Source organism: Callithrix jacchus, chromosome 15 (genome assembly GCF_049354715.1).
Source record: "Callithrix jacchus isolate 240 chromosome 15, calJac240_pri, whole genome shotgun sequence".
NCBI classification, from domain to species: Eukaryota; Metazoa; Chordata; class Mammalia; order Primates; family Cebidae; genus Callithrix; species Callithrix jacchus.
Window position 1 is genome coordinate 102,242,294 of NC_133516.1, and position 23,820 is coordinate 102,266,113.

Sequence of the window (23,820 nt, forward strand, 5' to 3'; positions counted from 1 at the left end):
TGCTGAAATTTGACCTGTTGGTTAACAGCGTTATTAGGGAGGTTGGCCTTGGTACCTGACAGAGACTTTGTGCTATAACATAGGTCACAACATACACAATGTATATGCACTGATTCTCTGATGGATGGCCGGATAATATATGCACAAGTCTGCTGAAAACAGTCATATTGTCACCAACCCAAATGTTAAAATGCCTAGAAATTACTTATTTCTAAAGCTAAAGTGATTATATGGTAGTCCACTTGGGTCATTACATTCAGAGTAATTAAACTGACCCAGGATTGAATGGCCTTCACATAATAATGTAATCACATTTTCATGATATTAAAACAGGAAGATTGACTTCATGTTTGCTCTCCGTTGACACTTCAAAAGTAATTCTTTTTCTCCTTCTCCTCTTCCTCCTCTTTTTTCTTTCTTATATTTTTTAAACAAGTTGCTGCATAACCACAGAGAAGTGAATGAAAACATATTTAGACCCTGACTTAGTTATCCCACTTAGCACTTCTAGGATTACTCAATTATCTAGTTTAGTGGGTCTCAACTGGAAAGCTCCTCCCACCCCCAACTCTTTGAAAGTCATTGCTGTAATCCAAACTTTTCATTTTAAGACGAGGAAGCTGACCCCAAAGAGACTGGCTGATTTGCTCAAGCTGTACAGCATCCTCCTTCATATTACGTTACCTTAGGTCGGTTGATTCAGTTCTGCATATACTTGTGCTGAATCAACAAAAGCAAACATTAAAATGGGCTGGTCTCTGTAGCCTCTTACAAATTCTAAGATTTCTTCAGTAAACTGTGTGGATATAAGGGAGTAAAGGTAAGAGCAAGTGATGGTAGTATTTGGCTTCAGTTGTTTTTTTTCCTCTTTCCCTTCACTATACAGCAAACAAGGAAACTGAATATATTTGACCAGCATACCTACGAAAATTAGACTGTAGTTAGTCCAAAAAGTGACTCCTAGAGTCATCCAGTATATCACTGCAGGCACTGCGAGGCTCTCATGAGATCTCATGTTTTGCAGATAGACTAGACTACAACTTTTCACCTACCCAGCTATTCTCCTAGTTTCAATTAGCAAAATACACACACTGACAAGAATTCTCGGTCTTAAAGTTCTGCTTATTTCCAGAGGACTCAGACAGTAACTTGCTATTAGAGCCACCATTGCTATTTCACATGAATATAATTTTAGATAATTCTCTTTGTACAAATTAAATAGCTTCTTTATGCTGTCTTATCGTCTCAATTAGGGTGATAAGATATCATGGTCCTTTCAGCCTTTTCAGGTCTGGGAGAAATTGTGGGAAGCTTAATAAATTACTCTATTTTGTGCCTGCCTCAACTCTATAGCTTATATCCAGCATACTACAAGGGAGACAGCTTTTCAATGTACTTCCAATTTTGAGAAAAACAACAAACCGCCAGGAACCAAATTGCTGCCCTGTGGCCAACAGGCAGTTCCTGGCTTCTGACTCTAGTTTCTCTGTGTACCTCTGAATTGTGAATATTAGTGGCATAGTGGGTCACTGTGGGCTGTCTTGCCTTGAGAAAAGGCCTTTGGGTATGTGTACCTTTGTAGGCATTCCCTGAGCCAAAAAATATGGCAGGAATTCTTAGAAACAAAGTTTGTTTCTTAAATTCTTAGAAACAAACACCAAGTACAATCGTGCAGCATAACAAAGTTTTTATCAATAAAGGGACACATATATGATAATGATCTCATAAGACTATAATACTGTTGAACAATTCCTATCACCTGGAGACATCACAGCCATCATAATGTCACAGCTCAATCCATTGCTCGCATGTTTATGGGGACACTGATGTAAACAAAGCTACTATGCTTCCAGTATTGTAAAAGTACAACACATACAATTACATACAGCACAAAATACTTGATGATAATGACTGCTACTGGTCTATATATTTACTACCTATACTTTTATTGTCAAATTAGCGTGTACTCTTTAGACTTACTTTTTTTAATGTTAACTGTAAAATACCTCAGGAGGTATTCCAGCAGAAGGCATTGTTATCATAAGAGATTACAGCATCATTTATGTTATTGTCCCTGAAAGCTTTCCAGTAGGACAAGATGTGGAGGTGGAAGGTAGTGATATTGATAATCCTGATCCTGTGTAGGCCTAAGCTAATGTGTGTGTTTGTGTTATTTAAAATTATAATAATAATAGAAAATAGCCCATAGGATAAGGATTACAGAAAATATTTTTGTACAGTTGTGTAATGTGTTTGTGTTTTAAGCTAACCATTATTACAAGAGACAAAAGTGAAAAATTAAAGTATATAAAAGTAAAAGGTTATAGTAAGCACAGTTGATTATTGAATAAAGGAAAAATGTTATAAATGTAGTGTAGGCTGAGTGCATAGTGTTTATAAAGTCTGCAGTAGTGTACAGCAGTGTCCTAGGTGTCACCATTCACTTGCCACTCACTCACTCACCCAGAGCAATGTCCACTCTTATAAGCTCCATTCATGGTAAGAGCCCTATACAGATACACCATCTTTTATCTTTTTACTGTATTTTCAGTGTACCATTTCTAAGTTTATATATGTTTAGACACACAAATACTTACCACTGTGTTACAATTACCTATAGTACAGTAACTTGTTTATAGGTTCGTAGTCTAGAAGCAATAGGCTGTATCGTACAGTCTAGGTGTGTAGTAGGCTATATCGGTTAGGTTGGTGTAAGTATATTCTTTGTTTGTACAATGACAAACCACCTGACAATGCATTTCTCAGAATGTATTCCTATGGTTAAATGATGTATGACTGTATTAAATGTTTGTATAATTTAATAGGAAATTCAGTACCTTAGGGAAAAAGTGAAATTGGAGGTACAATATCCTTGAATATCTAGAAACCATTTTTTAAACAGGCTCCCCTTAATGATTCATGTACCTGAGATTGTTTATGTAAAAAAAACTAAGAGAGTAACTCAGAGTTAGGCTTTATATAATTAGAAATCAAGTTTTCTGAAATATTACTAATTTCACTTACTCCACCATGTTATACATGCACACATGCAGTCCAAGAAAAAAAAAACATGAAAAGATTGCTTCATGAAAAAACATGAAAAGATTTACTTTTTTTACTTCAAGATAACAACCACAACTATCAGGACAGGGTATGAGGAAGCTTCAAAAGCATCAATTCGTTTCACAGGTAGCAGCATCACCTTTCTTTAGAAAACCTTTTTTCAGGTAGAATGTGACATTGTCCTGAGCAAAGTAGACAAAGAGCACTGAAAACAGAGGATGACAGCAATGCTTACCTTTTCTCCCTGAAATGGAAGGCTAGGGGAAAATTGCCTAACACTCACTCCTTCACCTACTTTCCAGATGCCTCTTACTGTTTTGCCTTGTGTTTTCCCTCTAAACTTGGACTGTTTGCATAGATGGCAAAAAAGTACTTCTAATCTTTTAACTGGATTTTGTAGAACTGCTCGATACCACTTCCTCTGGACCAAATTTTCAGGTTTAGGACTTTTAAAGAGAGGAAAATCTCAGTGCAAGAATACCTTTTAAATTACTCTTTTTCTTCTCTTTATATATTTTTTTCTACCACACTTTATGGAAGAAAAAAATAAGTAAATAAATGTGGAATGTTTCATTAAAAGCATTATCAGTTCTATGCTTCTATTATTTGTTCATTTAACAAATATTCATTGAATTAATCACTGTATAACATTACCTAAATGCTGAGTATGTATATGGTAGTCAACAAAATAGACAAAGTCATAGTGAAGTTATAACTCTTGTGAGTTACTGTGAGTTACATATTAAATTAAATAAACATTTGTTATGTGAATAAATAATCAGGTGCAATTAATTTAGACTGTGAGGTCAAGGAAAGGTTTTCTCAGGTAATGACATATATGAATATCTGAAAAGAGAGCCTATTTAAAGAAGGCTGACTAGAGACTTCACACACCTTCCCTCTCCAGAAAGGAAAAACAAAATTACAAATTGGTAATCATACCACAAACATAATCTAGGAGAGAGCACTGGAGTCCAACAGATAAGTCATGAGAAATACCTGAAGCCCAAAAGAAAAAGGAAGCGAAAGACCAGCTTAGCTAAACTGGCTGGGAGCTCAGGTGGTTCTGGAATTGCAAAGAAAAGGTAAGTGAGAGAAGATTAGTGGTGTACATCCCCAGCATGTACTGCTACGATCTGAACCATGGGCGAGCTTCTCTACTGACACAAATCCTGCCACTAGCTTGGGTGGTGATTTGGAGACTCCACATTGCACCACACAGGGAACTCATGCTGGGTCATGTACCTCCCTGAGACCTAAGCAGCTGCAGCAGCTGTCACTGTGAGAGCACAGCAGTGACGCGGGAGCCTCCTGCCCTGGGAACCACAGATCACAAAACTCTACATACTGGGATCTCCAAATTACATCTCCCTGTGTCTACCTGGAGAGCTACAGTGCCATAGTGCTGGCTGGACCCGAAGGTGCTACAGGGTCTCTAGTAACTTATCCTCTAGGGAAATGACAATGCTGAACTGAAAAGGAAGCCCTAGGACAAAGGAAACCAAAATACATACTTTTCAGAGATTGAGAGCTCCCTCTCAGTGGCCATGAGAGGTGACCTCATCCCCAGCTGTGGCACAAACTCTGTGGTCAGCCACACAAGTGGAGGGTGAGATCATCTCCCACCAGAGGAGTGGCTCAGGCTTACCCGTAGAGAGCAGAATCCTTTCTCCTCCTTGGCACACCACAGCAGGCACAGCCACTACTGCTGCCACTGAAGGCTGAGGTGGGTGAATTAGAGTACTGTGTGTTGAGGGTATGAGTGGTGGCTGGACCTCTACTTGTGGTGTGGCCTTCATGCCTGGGCTTGCACATAAAGGACTGGGTCCCTCCCCTCTCTGCGTGGTGCTGCAGTACTTCTGCTGCCAAGAGCAGTGAACCCGAGAGCTGTGTGTCTGAGGCTGTGGAGAGTGATCCTGCACCGTGGCAACTGCCAATATCAGCATGTAAAGCTCAAGACCCAGAGGGTCATTGTGCCACTCTCCTGGCATTGCCTAATCCATGCCAGTTACTTAGGGGTCCAAGAACCTGCTCATCCATTTGGTCCACCGCTGCCACTACCAGCATGTGAACAACCACCTGGAGGTCCAAGAATTGGCTTCCCTGATCCAAATAACCCCAGTGCCAGCATACAATACCATGGTGCCTAATGGCAGGCATACTCAGCCAACTGCTGTCACAACTGGGGCCCAAAGACTGGCCCACCTGGTGCCCCTGTCCCTAGCAAAACTTTGCTACAGCCTCCATTAATAACCACAACTTAAAACACTGGGGAATCACAGATATCGCCGACACTGATTATAGACAGAGAAACCATACAGAGACTACACTACTACATATACCCAAAACCAAAGCCAGAGAACCCTACTTAATCAACAATATTAATATATCTTCAGGAAAAAGTCCTCCCCTATGGAGCTGAGCCAAAAAACTGAAAGAAATATCTATCATAACAGATGTGCACATATCAGAGTAAGGATAAAGGAGACATGAAAAAGTAGGGATATGCCATGACTTCAAAAGAATGCAGTAATCCTCCAGTAATAGATTCCAAACAAAAATAAAGTCTTGAAATCCCAGAAAAAGAATTCAAAATTATGGTACTAAAGTTCAGTGAGATGCAAGAGAATTCTGAAAAACAATGCAAATGAATCAGGAAAGGGAATTAAGAATATAAATAAGAAATTTACCAAAGAAATAAATACTATAAAAAAGAACCAAACAGAAATTCTGAGACTGAAGAACTTCCTCAATGAAATAAAAAGTATACTCAAAAGGTTCAACAATAGACTAGATCAAACAGAAGAAAGAATATCAGAACTTGAAGATGGGTCTTTTGAAATAACCCAGTCATACAAAAATAAAGAAAAAAAAATGATAACAATCATCATGATATACAGAATACCATAAAACAACTAAATATATAAATTACCGGTTTGTCCAGGCAAAGAGTGAATGAAAGGGTTGGAAAACTTATTTAACAAAATAATAGATGAAAAATTCCCAAATCTAACAAGAGATTTAGACATCTATATACAGGAGGCCCTGTGATCCACAAACAGATAAAATGAAAAAGGTTATTCTCCATGGCACATTATAATCAAATTGTCTAAAGTAAATGACAAAGGAACATTCTAAAACCACCAAGAGAAAAGTGTCTCATTATATAAAGGAGCCCCTGTTCAATTTACCACAGAGTTTGTGGCAGGAGAGAATAGAAGGATATATTCAAAGTGCTGAAAGATAAAAATGGCCACCCAAGTATACTATATCTAGCAAAATTATTCTTCATAAATGAAGGAGAGATCTATTCCCGGTAATCAAATGCTGAAGGAATTCATCACCACTAGACTGACCTTACAAGAAATGCTCATAGGAGTTACAATCCTTGAAGCAAAAGGATGACAGTTTCCATCATGAAAGCATGCAAAAATATAAAACTCATTGGTAAAGCCAATGAACAAGTGAGAAAGACAGTAGACCCAAATGGTACCATCACAGAAAATCACCAAAACACAAGGAATATTGGTGAGAAGAAAAAGAAAAAGAAATGAAGACTATTAAAAACACGCAGAAAACAACAATATGATAGAAGTATAACAGGAAACAACTCTTGCATATCAATAACAACCCTGAATGTAAATGAATTAAATTATCTATTTAAAAGACATAGACTGGATGAATGAATTTTTAAAAAAACAAACATCCAGTCATACTCTGCCTACAAGAAATGCACATGACCTGTAAAAACACATAGAGATGGAAAGTAAAGGGATGAAAAGAGATAGTCCATGCAAATAGAAACCAGAAGTAAGCAGGAGTAGCTATATTTATATCAGATAAAACAGGCTTTCGGCCCAAAAGAGCAAAAAACAAAAACAAAAACATGACAAAGAAGGTCATTATGTGATAAAGAAACTAGAAATTGTTATAGCAAGGGGCTATAACAATTCTAAATATATATATGCCCCAACACTGGAACACCCAGATTCATAAAGCAAATATTACTAAATCTAAAGAGAGAGATAGACTGCAATACAGTAGTAATGAGAAACTTCAACACCCTACTCTCAGCTTTAGACAAATCATCTAGACAGAAAATGAACAAAGAAACATTGAATTTAAGCTAGACTTTAGATCAAATGGGTTTAATAGACATTTACAGAATATTCTACCCAAAAATGGAAGAATACATATTCTTCACATCAGCTCATGGAACATTCTCTAAGACTGACCTATGTTAGCCTACAAAACAAGTCTCCACAAAATGTAAAAATGTTAAAATCATATCAAGTATCTTCTCAGACCACAATCAAATAAAACTAGAAATCAACACCAAGAGGAACTTTGGAAAGTACACAAATAAATGGAAATCAAACAACTTGCTCCTGAAAACTATTGAGTCAACGAGTAACATGGAAAAAAAAATCTTGAGACAAATGAAAATGGAAACATAATATCAAAACATGTGGGACACAGCAAAAGCAGTACTAAGAAAGAAGTTTATAGAAATAAGCCCCTAAATCAAAAAAATGAGAGAGAGATTTCAAAAAATCTAATGTAAAATAATCTAGTTCCACTTCAAGGAACTGGAAAATTAAAAACAAACCAAACCCCAAATTAGCAAAAGAAACAATAAAGATCAGAGCAGAACTAACTGAAATAGAAACTAAAAATTAATATAAAGGATCAACAAAATGAAAAGTTGCTTCTTCAAAAAGATAAACAAAATTGATTAACCACTGTATTAGCCTGTTCTTACGCTGCTAATAAAGACCTACCTGAGACTGAGTAATTTATAAAGTAAAGAGGTTTAATTGACTCATAGTTCAGCATGGCTGATGAGGCCTAAGGAAACTTATAATCATGGTAGAAGAGGAAGCAAACAAATCCTTCTTCACATGGTGGCAGGAAGAAGCGTCGAGCAAAAAGGGGAAAAAACCTCTTATAAAACTACCCCATGGTTCAATTACCTCCTACTGGGTCCCTCCTATAACACTTGGGGATTATGGGAGCTACAATTCAAGATGAGTGTGTCCCCACCCAAATAGTATCTTGAATTGTAGCTCCCATAATCCCCGTGTGTTGTTGGAGGAACTCACTGGGAGATAATTGAATCATGGGAGCAGTTTCCACCACACTCTTTTCATGTTAGTGAATAAGTCTCAAGGTCTGATGGTTGTATAAGGGGTTTCTCCTTTCACTTGGCTCTCATTTTCCTCTTGCCTGCCATCATGTAAGAGGTGTCGTTCATATCTTTCGTCTTCCACCATGAGTGTAAGGCCTCCCCAGCCTCTTTTCTTTATAAACCTTTTTTTTTTTAATAAATTACCCAGTCTTGGATATGTCTTTATCAGCAGCATGAAAAATGAATAATACAGTAATTTTGTACCAAACAGTGTGGCACTGCTATAAAAGTCCTCAAAAATGTGGATGCAACTTTGTAACTGGGTAATAGGCAAAGGTTGGAATAGTTTGGAGGGCTCAGAAAAAGAGAGGAAAATGTGGGAAGGTTTGGAACTTCCTAGAGACTTTTTGAATGACTTTGACCAAAATGCTGATAATGATATGGACAATGAAATCCAGGCTGAAGTGGTCTCAGGTGAAAATGAGAAACTTGATGGGAACTGGAGTAAAGCTGACTCCTGCTATATTTTAGTAAAAGGAATGGCAGCATTTAGCCTCGCCCAAGACCTCTGTGGAATTTTGAACTTGAGGGAGATGGCTTAGGGTGTCTGGCAGAAGAAATTTCTAAGAAACTTCTAAGTGTTCAAGAGGAAGGAGAACATAAAAGTTTGAAAAATTTGCAGCCTGACAATGCAACAGAAAAAAAAATGGGAGAAATACTGCAAGCCTACTGCAGAAAGTTGTATAAGTAACAAGGAGCCCAATGTCAATCACAAAGACATGAGGAATGTTTCCAGGGCATGTCAGAGACCTTTGTGGCAGCCCCTCCCATCACAGGCCTGGGAGCCTAGGAGGAGAAATGGTTTTGTGGGCCAGGATCTGGGCACCCCTGCTGTGTGCAGCCTAGGGACTTGGTGCCCTGCATCCCAGCTGCTCCAGCTATGGCTAAAAGGGGCCAAGGTACAACTCAGGCTGTGGGTCCAAAAGGTGCAAGCCCCAAGCCTTGGCAGCTTCCACATGGTGTTGAGCCTTTGGGTGCCCAGAAGTCAAGAACTGAGGCTTGGAACCTCTGCCTAGATTTCAGATGTATGGAAACACCTGGATGTCCAGACAGAGGTGTGCTACAGAGGCAGAGCCCTCATGGAGAACCCCTGCTACGGCAGTGTGAAAAGAAAATGTGGAGTGCAAGTCTCCACATAAAGTCCCCACTAGGGCACTGCCTAGTGGAGCTGTGAGAAGAGGGCCACCATCCTCCAGACCCCAGAGTGGTAGATCCACTGACAGCTTGCACTGGGCACCTGTGAAAGCCACAGACACTCAACATCAGCTTGTGAAAGCAGGCAGAAGGGGCACTGTGCCCTGCAAAGCCACAGAGGCAGAGATGCCCCAGGCCATGGGAGCCCACCTCTTGCATCATTGTGACCTGAATATGAGATGTGGAGTCAAAGGAGATCATTCTGGAGCTTTAAGATTTGACTGCACTCTAGATTTCAGACTTGCATGGCATCTGTAGCCCCTTCATTTTGGTCAATTTCTCCCATTTGGAATGGGTATAGTTATCCAATGCTTGCACCCCTATTATATCTAAGAAGTCACTAACTTGTGTTTTATTTTGTAGGCTCATAGGTGGAAGGGACTTGCCTTGTCTCAGATGAGACTTTGGACTGTGAACTTTTGAGTTAATGCTGAAATAAGGTTTTGGGGGACTGTTGTGAAGGCATGATTGGTTTTGAAATGTGAGGACATGAGATTTGGGAGGGGCCAGGGGAGGAATAATATGGTTTGGCTCTGTTCCCACCCAAATCTCATCCTGAATTGTAGCTCCCATAATTCCCAAGTGTTGTGGGAGGAAGCCATTAAATCATGGGGGCAGTTTCTCCCATACTGTTCTTGAGATAGTGAATAAGTCTCACAAGATCTGGTGGTTTTATAAGTGGTTTCCTCTTTCACTTGGCTCTCATTTTTCTCTTTCCTGCTGCTATGTAAGATGTTCCTTTTATCTTCAACCATGATTGTGAGGGCTCCCCAGCCACATGGAACTGTGGGACCATGAAACTTTTTTTTCATAAATTACCCAGTCTCAAGTATGTCTTTATCGGCAGTGTGAAAACAGATTAATACACCATATCAACCACTAACTACACTAACCAAGGAAAGATCCAAAATAAACAAAATCAGAAATGAAAAAGAGACATTACAGTTGCTCTTCAAGAAGACATAAGATCAGACTATTATGAACAACTGTATGTTAAGAAACTTGAAGACCTAGAGAAAATTGATAAACTTCTAGAAACATATAACCTACTAAGATTAAATCAGAATGAAATAGAAAACCTGAAATGACCAAAATGAGTAGCAAGATTGAATCAGTAATAAAAAGTCTCCCATCAAATAAATGCCCAGGACTGAATTGATTCAATGTGGAATTCTATCAAATGTGTAAAGAAGAACTAACACCAAATCTCTTCCAACTATTTTAAAACAGTGAAGAGGAGAGAATTCTCATTAATTCATCTATGAGGCTACGATTACCTTAACACCAAAATCAGACAAGGACACAACAACAAAAGAAGAAAGCTACAGTCTAATATCCCTGATGAACACAGACGTAAAAATCTTCACCAATGCAAGCAAACCAAATCCAACAGCTCATCAAAAAGATAATACACCATTATCAAATGTGATCTATTTCAGAGATGCAAGGAAGATTCAACATATGCAAATCAAATGTGACATAGCAACAGAATGAAGAACAAAAACCATCTCAATAGATGCAGAAAAATCATTGGACAGCCGTCAGCACCCTTTATGGTAAAAACGAACTATCAACAAACTGGACATAGAGGGACCATAACTGAAAATTTGAATGGAAAAAGTTGAAAGCTTTTCTCTAGCATTAGAAGACTAGAATGCCCATTTTCATCACTCCTATTTGACACAGTGTTGGAAGTCCTAGCTAAAGTAACCAGATAAGAACAAGAAATAGAAAGCACACAAATTGGAAAACAAAAAGTCAAACTGTTCTTTGCAGATGATATAATCTCATATCTAGAAAAAACAAAAAATGACTCCAAAAACTCTCAGAACTTATTAACAGGTTTAGTAAGGTTGCAGGATGCTAAATCAACATACAAAAGTCAGTAGCATTTCTACATACCAATAATAATATAGCTGAAAAAGAAATCAAGACAAACCTATTCACAATAACTACAAAAAAAAGAAGAAAAGAAAAAGAAAATACCTAGAAATAAATTTAATCAGAGCTAAAAGGCAGCTACAAGGAAAACTATAAAACACTGATGAAAGAAACTGAAAAGTCATGAACAAATGGAAAGAGATCTCATTCTCATGGTTTGTAAGAGAGTATTGTTGAAATCGGGGTCCTCAACCCCTGGTACTGGTCTGTGGTCTGTTAGGAACCAGTACACACAGGCCACACAGCAGGAGGTAAGCCACAAGTGAGCAGGCATTACTGCCTGAGCTCCACCTCCTGTCAGATCAGTGGCAGCATTAGATTCTCATAGGAGCATGAACAAGAAGAATGACCTGCACATGCAAGGGATCTAGGTTGCGTGCTTCTTATGAGAATCTAATGCCTGATGATCTGAGGTGAAAGAGTTTCATCCTGAAACCATTCCCCCTCCCCTGATCCTAGTCTGTGGAAAAGTTGTCTTCCACAAAACTGATCCCTGGTGCCAAAATGGTTAAGGACTGCTGTTTAAAATGTCCATATTACCTAAAGCAATCTACAGATCCAATGCAATCCCTATCAAAATATCAACATTTTTTTGCAAAGAAATAGAAAAAACAATTTTAAAATTGGTATAAGACACAAGAAGAACCTGAAAAGCCAAAACGACCCGAAGCCAAAGGAACAAAGCTGGAATCATCACGTTACCTGATTTCAAAACGTATTACAAACAGCCAAAACTGCTTGGTATTAGTATAAAAATGGACACATAGACCAACGGAGCAAAATAAAGAACCCAGGTATAAGGCCAAATGTCTACAACCAACTGATCTTTGACAAAGCTGCCAAGAATACACATTGGGGAAAGGATACCCTCTTGAGTAAATGGTGCTAAGATAACTAGATAAGCATATGTAGAAGAATAAAACTGGACCTTTGTCTTTCTCCTTATACAAAAATCAATCAAGATGGATTGAAGACTTAAATGTAAGACCCAAAAGTATAAACTTGCTAGGAGAAAACATAAGAAAAATTCTTCAGATCATTGATCTAGGCAAAGATTTTATGGTTCGGACCTGGAAAGCACAGACAACAAAAACAAAAATTATAAGTTGGACTACATTAAACTAAAAAGCTTCTGCACTGCAGAAGAAATGATGAACAGAGTAATTAACTCCAGATGGATTAAAGATTTAAACATAGACCTAACACCATAAAAACCCTAAAAGAAAATCTAAGCAATACCATTCAGGACACAGGCATAGGCAAGGACTTCACGACTAAAACACCAAAAGCAATGGCAACAAAAGCCAAAATAGATGAATGGGATCTAATTAAACTCCAGAGCTTCTGCGCAGCAAAAGAAACAATCATTCAAGTGAACCAGCAACAAACAGAATGGGAAAAAATTGTTGCAATCTACCCATCTGGCAAAGGGCTAATATCCAGAATCTACAAAGAACTTAAACAAATTTACAAGAGAAAAGCAAACAACCCTATCAAAAAGTGAGCAAAGGATATGAACAGACACTTCTCAAAAGAAGACATTTATGTGACCAACGAACATATGAATAAATGCTCATCGTCACTGGTCATTAGAGAAATGCCAAACAAAACCACTATAAGATACCACCTCATGCCATTTAAAATGGTGATCATTAAAAAATCTGGAGAAAACAGATGCTGGAGAGGATGTGGAGAAACAGGAACACTTTTACACTGTTGGTGGGAGTGTAAATTAGTTCAACCATTGTGGAAGACAGTGTGGCGATTCCTCAAGGATCTAGAAATAGAAATACCATTTAACTCAGTAATCCTATTACTGGGTATATACCCAAAAGATTATAAATCATGCTACTATAAAGATACATGCACACATATGTTCATTGTGACACTGTTTACAATAACAGTGGAATCAACCCAAATGCTCATCAATGATAGACTGAATAAAGAATTGTGGCACGTGTATACCATGGAATACTATGCAACCGCAAAAAATGATGAGTTTATGTCCTTTGCTGTGACATGGATGAAGCTGGAAACCATCATTCTCAGCAAACTGACACAAGAACAGAAAACCAAACACCACATGTTCTCACTCATAAGTGGGTGTTGAACAATGAGAACACATGGACACAGGGAGGGGAATATCACACACCGGGGCTTTTTGGGGACTGTGGGATGCTAGGTGAGGGACAGCAGCGGGTGGTAGGATTGGGGAGGGATAACGTTAGGGGAAACATCTAATGTAAGTGATGGGGGAACAATCCTGCATGATCTGCACACGTAGCCCTAAACTTAAAATATAAAAAATAATAATAATAAATGGAGTAAAGAGACAACACCTTTTTTGGTTTATTTTAGACAGGGTCTTGCTCTGTCACCAGGCTGGAGTGCAGTGGCACAATCGTAGCTCACTACAGCCTCAAATTCCTGGGATCAGGTGTTCCTCACTTCTCGGCCTCCCAAGTAGCTGAGCATACAGGTGTATGTTACCACACCCAACTAGTTTATTTATTTACTTTTGTAGACACAGGATGTTTCTATGATTCCCAGGTTTGTCTAAAACTCCTGACTTCAAGTGAACCTCTTACCATGGCCTCCCAGTGCACTGGGATTATAGGCATGAGCCATTGTGTCTGGCCCTAACCTCTTGAATGGGAGAAAATACTTGAAAATTCCTCATCTGACAAGAGACTGACATCCAGGATATACAAGGAACTCAAACACAATAACAGTTAAAATAATAATAATAATAATCTCATTTAAAAATGGGCAAAGAACATGAATAGACATTTCTCAAAAGAGAATATCCAAATGGCCAACAGGTATATGAAAAAATGTTTAATAATACTAATCATCAGGGAAATGCAAATCAAAACCATGATGAGAATTATCTCACCCCATTTAGAATGATTATTATGAAAAAGACAAAATATATCAGATGCTGGTATAGATGTGGTGGAAAGGGAATTCTTATACACTGTTGGTGAAAATGTAAATTAGTACAACCACTATGGAAAAGAATACGAAGATTTTGCAAAAAACTAAAAGTAGAACTAATATACTATCCAGTAATCCCACTACTAGGTGTCTGTACAAAGGGAAAGAAGTCAGTATATGAAAAGGATATCTGTACTTGCGTGTTTATCATAGAGTATTCACAATAGAAAAGATACGGAATCAGCCTAAGTGCTCGTCAGTGGACAAACGGATACAGAAAATACGTTATATGTATACCGTGAAGTATTATTCAGCCATAGAAAAGAATAAAATCATGTCATTTGCAGCAACATGTATTGAACTGAAGGTCATTATGTTAAATGAAATAAGCCAGGCACAGAAGGACAAATACCACATGCTCTTACTCACAGGTGGGAGCTAAAATACTTGACTTCGTAGACATGGAGAGTAAAACAATAACAAACTGGGAAAGGGGGCTGAGAAAAGTGAAGAGATGTTGATTATTGGTACAAATAAACAGATAAGATAAATACATTATAATAACTGATAACAGACTAGGGTGACGAGGCAATCATACTATGTATATTTCACACTAGAGGAGAGGACTTGAAATGATACTAGCATGTAAAAATGATGAACACTTAAGGTGATTAATACTCCAAATACCCTGACTTGATCATTACTCGTGCTCTGATTTAACACTCAATGTATCCCATAAATATGTAAATTATTATATATAAATAAAAAGGTTAAAAAGCAAAAAAAAAACACCAATTTTTTTAAATTAAAATATATTTGAGGATGAGTCTATATATTCTTAATAAATTATTCTCCTAAATCTTCTGATACAATATTATCTCTGAGTAAGTGTACATGTCTGGAAAATGAATGTTATATCAAAGTGTGAACACTTATTTTTAAGAAGATAAATATTTATTTTTTAGCATTGAAACCAATTTCATCAAGCAAAATTGCATTTTCTAGTACTATGAGAGAAAACTCCAAATAAAATACCTTACTATTTGATGCTAATGAGGCGTACTAAATGTGACAGGATAAAGGAAAAACCACCGGGTCAGATACACTTTCCTTTAGATGTGTAAGAAAAGGATTTAAAATCTCAATATGAATGAGAGTGGGAATCTGATTAATACTATAAACAGATTCAAACCCTTTTTTCTTATATCTGTGTTGTTACTGCAACAAAGGGGACACAAAACATAAAGACATGAAAAGATAATTCTTCCATATACTGTCTTGGTCAAAATTCAGAATTCTATTATAAATTCATGAAGTCCAAAGGACCTCATCTCATCTTTGTTTTCTTCAGAGATCCAGTATAGGCTCTCACATTCAGAAGAAGAAGGGCAGATCAATCTTACATGTTAACACAGTTTTGAGGCCCTGTGTGACTCGGGCCCGTGGAGACAAAGTTGACTAAGGTGAAACCCACAGTTTCACAGATGTATTTCTGCCATGAGTATGTTTCATAAAAAAGAATGCAAAAGAAAGAGGGTAGAAGTCCCTGAATAAGGCAAAAACTTACTTACAAGTGATGGGGTTCAGGATATATTACCCCAAAAGAGCAGAAGCAGGAGAATTACTCTCTGACCTTCTCCCACCCTCCGTCCCTGAAGCAAAGTCATAGACCCCCATCTTAGAAGTACCATTCCTGTCCCTGGAGATAACAAACACCCTTGTCTGTGAAGACTCAGGGACACAGAGAAGAATGTGTACAAACCTGCCTTGCTAACCACTCAGTCCAGTCATACCTCTCCAGGATTTCCACTTCTCTGTCAAACCCAGCATACAATACGCATAGGTTTACCTGTTCTTTAGATCTTCATTTCTTTATGAAGTCTCCCATGTCACATTAACTTTATAGTAAATAAATACTTATGACTTTTTTCTTGTTAACCTCTTTTTTTAAATAGGGGCCTCAGCCACAAACCTAGTAATGGGTGAGAAAAGAAAATCTTTTCTTCTCTAAAAGCCTGCTTCCTTGTATAGGAAGTAGAAGAGGATTAAACCTATTTAGGTAAAAAAATTATCTGATTCAAAAAGTATCTGGCCTATTCATATTCAGAAGCAAATAAAAGGAGTACTGTACACACTTCAAGCTTCTGCTTTTAATTTTGAAATAGCATTACCTTTGTAGTACCATGAAGATATAAGACATTACATCTTAAAATTTTAAATATATTTTACTGTTATCAGTTTACTGTTTATTATTAGTTTACTATTTACATGATTATATAATTTGCTGCAAAATGCTCTGTGTTTTCATAATTCTTCACAAGTATAGGTCCTAGTCAATGCAACGACTTTTCCATTGAACCTACATGGAAAGCCAAATAATTTTTTGTATTCTAAGAATGTACAATTTATACTGCCCATGCAAATACATATAGAACTACTGGCCTATCACTGAAGAATAACCAAAGGACTATCAATCGCGTCCTGAGTCTGCATCCAGCATAAGGAAAATTCCGTTTTCAATGACAACTCCGAAGAAATGGTCTTTTCATTGTTGCTATTTCAATATCACTATGGGAGGCAGTGCTTGGGCACTGACTAGGAACTACCTCCATAAGCATATGAATAAAGTGAGAGGTTTTTAAAGCACTTTCTAAGAGGATTTGCAACAACAGACATTTGGGGAATGAATATTACCTTCATTTTCAATAGGAGGCCATGATAAAAATAAGCGATTGGCTCTTCCCATATATATTGGAATTTCAAGAGTTTTAAGCAACAGAAGGGCCTTAATACATCTAAAGATTAAATTACTGAGAAATGACATTTATTTTTAAACTTAAAAATTAGTATTTTAAAAGGCATTTCTAGTGAACAGAAACAGAGTACTATATTCAAGCCAAAGAGCTAAAAAATAATAATTTATTATTACTTTTATGTCCTTCAATTTTTAACAGTTAATATGTCAGGAACAGCAGATACACACATTCTTTCTACTCAACATTGTAATAAATCAGCATGACTCAGGATATAGTTCTACTTCTAAGTTGGGCTTAAATGGTAGAATATTTTTAAAATCTAGTTTAGTATAGTATTCTTTTTAAAGTTCCTTTAAGAAACCTCTCAAAATAGATTCTTACTATATTGAATTTAACATGAATAACAAATGAGTAAAAAGCAGTTTGCAAGCTGACAACTTGATTAAACCTAGTTTTACAGAGTGAGCTTAAACCAGTCAGGCTCTTACAAAGCTTCTAAGAACTCAGGAAAACCAAATAGGATTTGTGTTCTGTGTAAGCAAATCTTTGTAAATTTGTTGTTCTCTGTGTGACAGATGATGGCAAACAGTCAAATGGTACTTTTCCCTACCTGGGTGGCATTTCTTGGCAGCTTCATCACCCGTTTTTAGGGTGTTTTTCCAGTCACAGATATCATCTTGTCCTCAGTCTTCATCTTAGCAAGAAAAGTGAACCTCTCATTTTCATTTTCTTTTTGTCTCACCCCAACCAAGTAAGAGGAGATGGAGAAATGCCAGGCAACTGAGCAAATAGAGATCAGTTTTGATCTCTAACGCCTAACCTTTACTGGGCCCTTAATACTGCCCTGCACTTTTACACTCCGATAGTCAACTCACTCTCCTATACCCACAGTAAGTATTTCACACATCTGCTCTTCTCTTATACTCTCAGGACTTTGCATCATCCCTAAAAAAAAAAAAAAAATCGTAGAAAAAATTTCTTCAATCCTTCAACTTCCTGCACCAAATCAATGCTACAACTCCCCTCAACTCCCCTCTATTCTTTCTGATCTGAGGAAATGTTTACCTTTATATGTAAGGCCAATCTCTCCACTATTCTGGCATGTATTCCTTCATATAATTCCAGGAATCTCATGCTTTTTGCTCAAGTTTTTTTTTCCTTTTTTTGCTCAAGTTTTAACAGTTTTAAGTAAGCAATATATTTAGATATCTAAAAATTCAAAAATTACAAAAGGGAATATGACAGAAAATCTATTTTCTATTTCTAGTCCCAGTCATCTATCTTCTCTTAGGGGCAGGTGTCCTATCAGAGATATTCTATACACACCTAAGTAAATGTATACAAATATTTTCTCAAGCTTAAAAAAAAAAGTAACATACTTTGTACCCTGTGGCATATCTTGCTTTTTCACTTAAAATATATCTTAGAAATAATATTAACTCACAAAGTATTGATTCATTCTTTTAAAACTGCATAGTATAAATTATAAATGTTGCATAATTTTGTTTATCCTGACCATATTGATGGACATTTACATTGTCTCCTAACTTTTACTATTATAAGCAACATTGCAATGAATATGTTTGTACATTATTTCACATAAGTGAAAATATATTGATACGTTAAATTCCTATTAATGGGATTACACAGGTAAAGGGTAAATGCAATTGTAATTTTGATAAATATTGTCAAATTATTATCCATAGAGATCAAATGACAATCCCACCAAAAATGTATGAGAGTGTAGGGGCCACGGGAACACTTCCCCTTTGCCCTCTGACGATGTGCTGAAAATCACTAGGAGGCAGAGTAATAATGGGAAAAAAAGGCATATAAAATTATTTGATTATAGTTTTATGTATATGGGAGCTTTCAAAGAAACGGGGAAAACTGTCTGTTTTTATACTCAGTTAAATGAAGCATGGACAGCCAGGTAGAAATATTAATGGACACAAAGGGTATGATCTAATGCTGACACACTGAGTGGGGAAACCCAGCAAGGCCTGTCTGCCTAGATTCTTGATGTCTCTGAGCATGTATTTCTTCCTTCTGTATATGGGGCAGAACCCTCTCTGGAATGAGAGTCTTATGATCTACAATCAAACAAGACAGGTCAGATAATTTCTGTATGGCCAATTTTTACACAGAAAATGGGGGCATGGGGGCAACCTGGAGTAATATTTTTAAGTTTTATGGCTGGTTTAAAGGAAAAAGGGCTCTGGTTTCTGTGATCTGCCTTGGGAAAGATGGATTCTAGTTTCTATGGCTAACCTCAAGGAAGAATGAAAGGCCAGAGACAGGAGGGTAGGAGAAGGTCAAAGAAACACCCTTGCTTCTGAGGCTACTCCTGAAGCCTTGATTTTGGGGTATTGTTTTCTAAGCCCCAACAAGCAGTAAAACTCACCCGACACAAGACCACTAAAAAGGTTTTTCTGGTTTCATAATACAATTTTAATTAACATTTTGCCTATTTATTTTAAGATTGAGCCTCTTCAAATATTTAAAATCCATTTGTATATCCTTTTTCTCTGTTCATATCCTTTTTCTATTTTCTCATGTTATGTTTTTAGGAAGTTGACTTGTAGACATTATTTATATGTAAATATGGGTTTTGTAATATATGTGGGTTTGTTATGCAGAAAATTTTTTATAGTCAGATTTATTCAAGTTTTACTTTAATTGCTTCTGGCTTTTGTTTTATACTTGGAAAGTCCTTTTCTAATCCATGATTATAAAACAACAACAACAACAAAAAACCTTATGGTTTCTTCTATTACTTTTGTAATTTATATTTTAATGTTTTCTTTATATAAATTTTACGTATTTCTTGTTAAGATCATTTCTAGGTATTTTATCATTTTTATTGCTATTGTAAGTGGATTTTATCTTTTATTAGATCTCCTAACTCATTGTTGTTTCAATATACAAGGGCTACTAATTTCTGTATACAGATTTTTTAGTCAGTCACCTTATTCAATTCTGAAAAGGTATTTATGTAATTGTTTTTAGATTTTCACAAATAAAATTATGTTACCTGCAAATAGTAATAATTTAAACTCATCCTTTCTCATATTTAAACCCCTAAATTATTTTTTCACTTTCTACACTTGGTATTCGCAGAGTAATGTTAGACAATAGTGTGATAGCAAGCCTTCTTGTCTTGCTACTCAGGTAATCTTATATCTTAAATCATCTTATAACTTCCTAACTTCATTAGCTTCTCCCTATTTGCTAGATCTTTTTAACCTTGAAAAACTCTCTGTGGATATCATACTGCAGATCAGTATGAAGCCACTGCTCTCTCACTTTTCTTTTAAATGTCTTAGAAAAGTTATTTACAGTTGACCCTTGAACAACATGGGTTTGGACTACATGAGTTCACTTGTATGTGGATTCTCTTCAGCCTTTGGTAACCTAGAGACATCAAGACCAATCCCTTCTCTTCCTCCTCCTCCTCAGCTTACTTAATGTGAAGATGATGAGGATGGAGATCTTTATGATGATCCACTTCCACTTAATGAATATAAGTATACTTTATCTTCCTTATGATTTTCTTAATAACATTTTCTTTTATCTGGCTTACTTTCTTGTAAGAATAAAGCATATCATACATATAACATGCAAAATATATGTAAATCAGTTGTTTATGTTATCAGTAGTACCAGCAGCATGCTATTAGTAATTAAGTTTTGGGAAGTCAAAAATTACATGTGGAATTTTGACTGTGCAGAAAGTCAGCACCCCTAACTCCTGCATCGTTCAAATGTCAGCTATATTCTTTTTCTTCTCAGATTCTCATCTTCCACTTATTCCACCATTAGTTTCAATCTAGCTTTTGTTTCTGTCACCAGGCAGGTCAGGTAGACTGGCCTGTGAATAAAGCAGGCCTCAAGAAACTCTTTGGTGGTGGTGACAGTTGCAGGGAAACAGAGTTCCAGAGGTGACCATTGGCAGCAGTGTAAAAAGTGGTGTCTAACGCACAGTTCAAGTCTTCTCCCTGGTGTCAGATGTGACAGCTAGGGTCCACTGGCTGCATCAATAGCATCTTCTCTTGATTTCCTCTGCAACATGCTTTTGGACATTGTTTCTGGCTACTGGACTCTAATCTGGTTTACCGCATCTCTCAGAGATTTAATAAATTACCTAATGTCCTTTAAATACATTCAGTGTCTGCTTATATTCACAACTGTTTGGTTTCTGTTACTTGCTCTTGCTGAGATTACCAATGTACTCATTGAATCATAGTATTCAACCTAATTAATTATTTCCTCTTTCTAGAATTATTCTTGTTCCTCAGTTTCTAGGATGCCACATTTTTAGTTTCCTTTTTTCCTCTCTGGCCACTTTTAGGTTTCTTTTTCTGGCACTACCTTCTCTTCAGCCTGTCATTTAAATATTCCCATTTCTCAGGATTAGACCTTATTATTCTCACAATATGCTCATGTCCTAACAGATTTCATATATTTACATGGCTGGAAATATAATCAATTTGCTGACTACTTCTAAACTTGTTTCCTCAGCATAGATTGATGTTACAAGTTCCATATCTACATATATAACTATGCTCAGCATATCTGCTTATGTATCTCATATGCAACTTGAACTCTAAGTTATGATATTTGCCCCTACAATTGTCTCATTTCAGTGAATTACATCATCATCTAGCCAGTGCTCATGTCAGAAATCTTAGAATCATCCTTTACTTTTTCCCTCTTGCCCCCTAAATATAACCAAGCCCCAAGTCCTATCAATTTCTTTTCAGCTCTGTCAGCTTCTTCACTTTTATCACTTTGGGTCTAATTACCATCATTTCTTATTTGAGTCCCTATCCACTTAACTGATTCTTGAATTCACTCTTATTTTCACCAATCCATTCTCTTTACGGCAGTCAAATTGCTGTTTTTAAAACTGGAAAATGTATCATATGACTTCTCTATTGCAAATCCTTCAATGGGTTCCCATTGCTGATACAACGAAATCCAAAATACTCTATACTCAACCCAAAAGAATATCCTTTACCTGGTCTTTTTTGACCTCATTAGGCTCTTATGCACTTCTTCTATCCCGTATTAGTCAGTGTACAGCTGGAAAAACAGAATCCAGGAACCGTTTCAATGAATAAAATATTACCTGGAGATCAGGAAGCTGTTATCACCTTCCACTAGTCTTTACTTCCCTTGCATATGTTGCAGGCACTGTGCCTATTCTTGCCACCTCGTGACAGAAATTAATATAAAATGTGCTTACCAACGACTTAACAAAATGTAATTTGCAGGCTTCTAGCTCCTGTGATTGAGAGGGGAACACAAATAACAGGCACATGTTCCTACTCTAATTTTTCAAATGAACCAAACTTGGCTTTTAAACCACTCTATCAAGATACACACACACACGTTCACACACAAACACAATTTCCATAAGGTTAATATTAATTTATTCTTTGGGTATTAGCCTAAACGACAGTTCATCAACAAAGCTATTTTTGTCCCCAACATATTAATTTTGTTCCCTCAGTATGTACCCTCTGGCACCCCGTGCCTTTCCTCATAACATTCATAAAACTGAGACTAAATAATTAAATAGATGATATTCATTTAATATCTACCACTCATGCCAAAGTAGAAAGTCATAGAAACGAAAGTCACATATGCCTTATTCATTGCTACATCCCCACTGGATGGAGCGTGGAAGACGGGGAATAAATATTTGCTGAATAAATGCAGCGTATCTTCTATTAGAGTATTCAAAAGGGAAGTACCTTCATTTATTGTTAATAATCTCTTCAGGGACAAAAACTGTTTGAAGTGGCTGTTTTACCATAAGCAAAAGAGTCCATTTCTCAGGGATTTCTCTTATGTCATACAGAAATTTACCAAAAGTGACGTATTAAGTTGTGAGGGTTAATTTTAGGTATCAACTTGACTGGACTAAGTAATATTCACAGACAGGTAAAGCAAAACTTCTGGTGTGTCTGTGAGGGTGTTTCCAAAGGAGACTGGCCTGTAAGTCAGTGGACAGAGTGGAAACTTTCAAGTGGGCAGACACCATCCAATTGGCCGGGGGCCCAACAGTACAAAAAAGGACAGAAAAAGATTTTCCCTCTCTCTCTCCTGGAGCTTACATGCTCTCTTCCCTCTGTCCTTGGACATTAGAACTCAACGCTCTCCAGCCTTAGGACTCTAGGACTCACACTAGTGGCACTCCCACCTTGGGTTCTCAGGCCTTTAATCTCAAACTGAGAATTACACAATCCACTTCCCTTGTTCCAAGGCTTTTCAACTTGTACTGAGCAATGCTGTTGCCATGTCAAAATCTTCAGCTTGCAGACAGCCTGTAGTGGGACTTCTCAGCTTCCATAATTACATGAGCCAGTTTCTATAACAAATCCTCTCTCTCTCTCTCTCTCTATCTATCTATCTATCTACCTACCTATCTAATTACCTAGCTGCTTATCAACCTATGTATCCTATTGCTTCTATCTCTCTGGAAAACCCTGACTAATATAAGTGTCTTGGAACCATGAATGTCTAAATATTTTTCAATAATCTAATATATTCCATATTAATTTAAGTAACCAAGAAGACAGTTATAAAAATAGATAGGAAAAAGGATCCAAAATAAGAAAAATTAGAAAGCAAAGAACCCTCTAATCTTGAGGTTCTAGCACATCAAGATATAGAAACATAACAAAATATATGAAAACAGATTTTCACAGATTTGAAAACAAAATGCGAAAACAAC

At 36.9% G+C, this 23,820-nt stretch overlaps 1 protein-coding gene across 3 annotated transcripts in view; it reads right to left on the bottom strand.

Moving 5' to 3' along the window:
• LOC100414943 (uncharacterized protein NECTIN3-AS1-like) overlaps positions 1-23,820 on the bottom strand; it is a 172,334-nt gene that overhangs the window by 126,963 nt on the left and 21,551 nt on the right. The window lies entirely within an intron of this gene.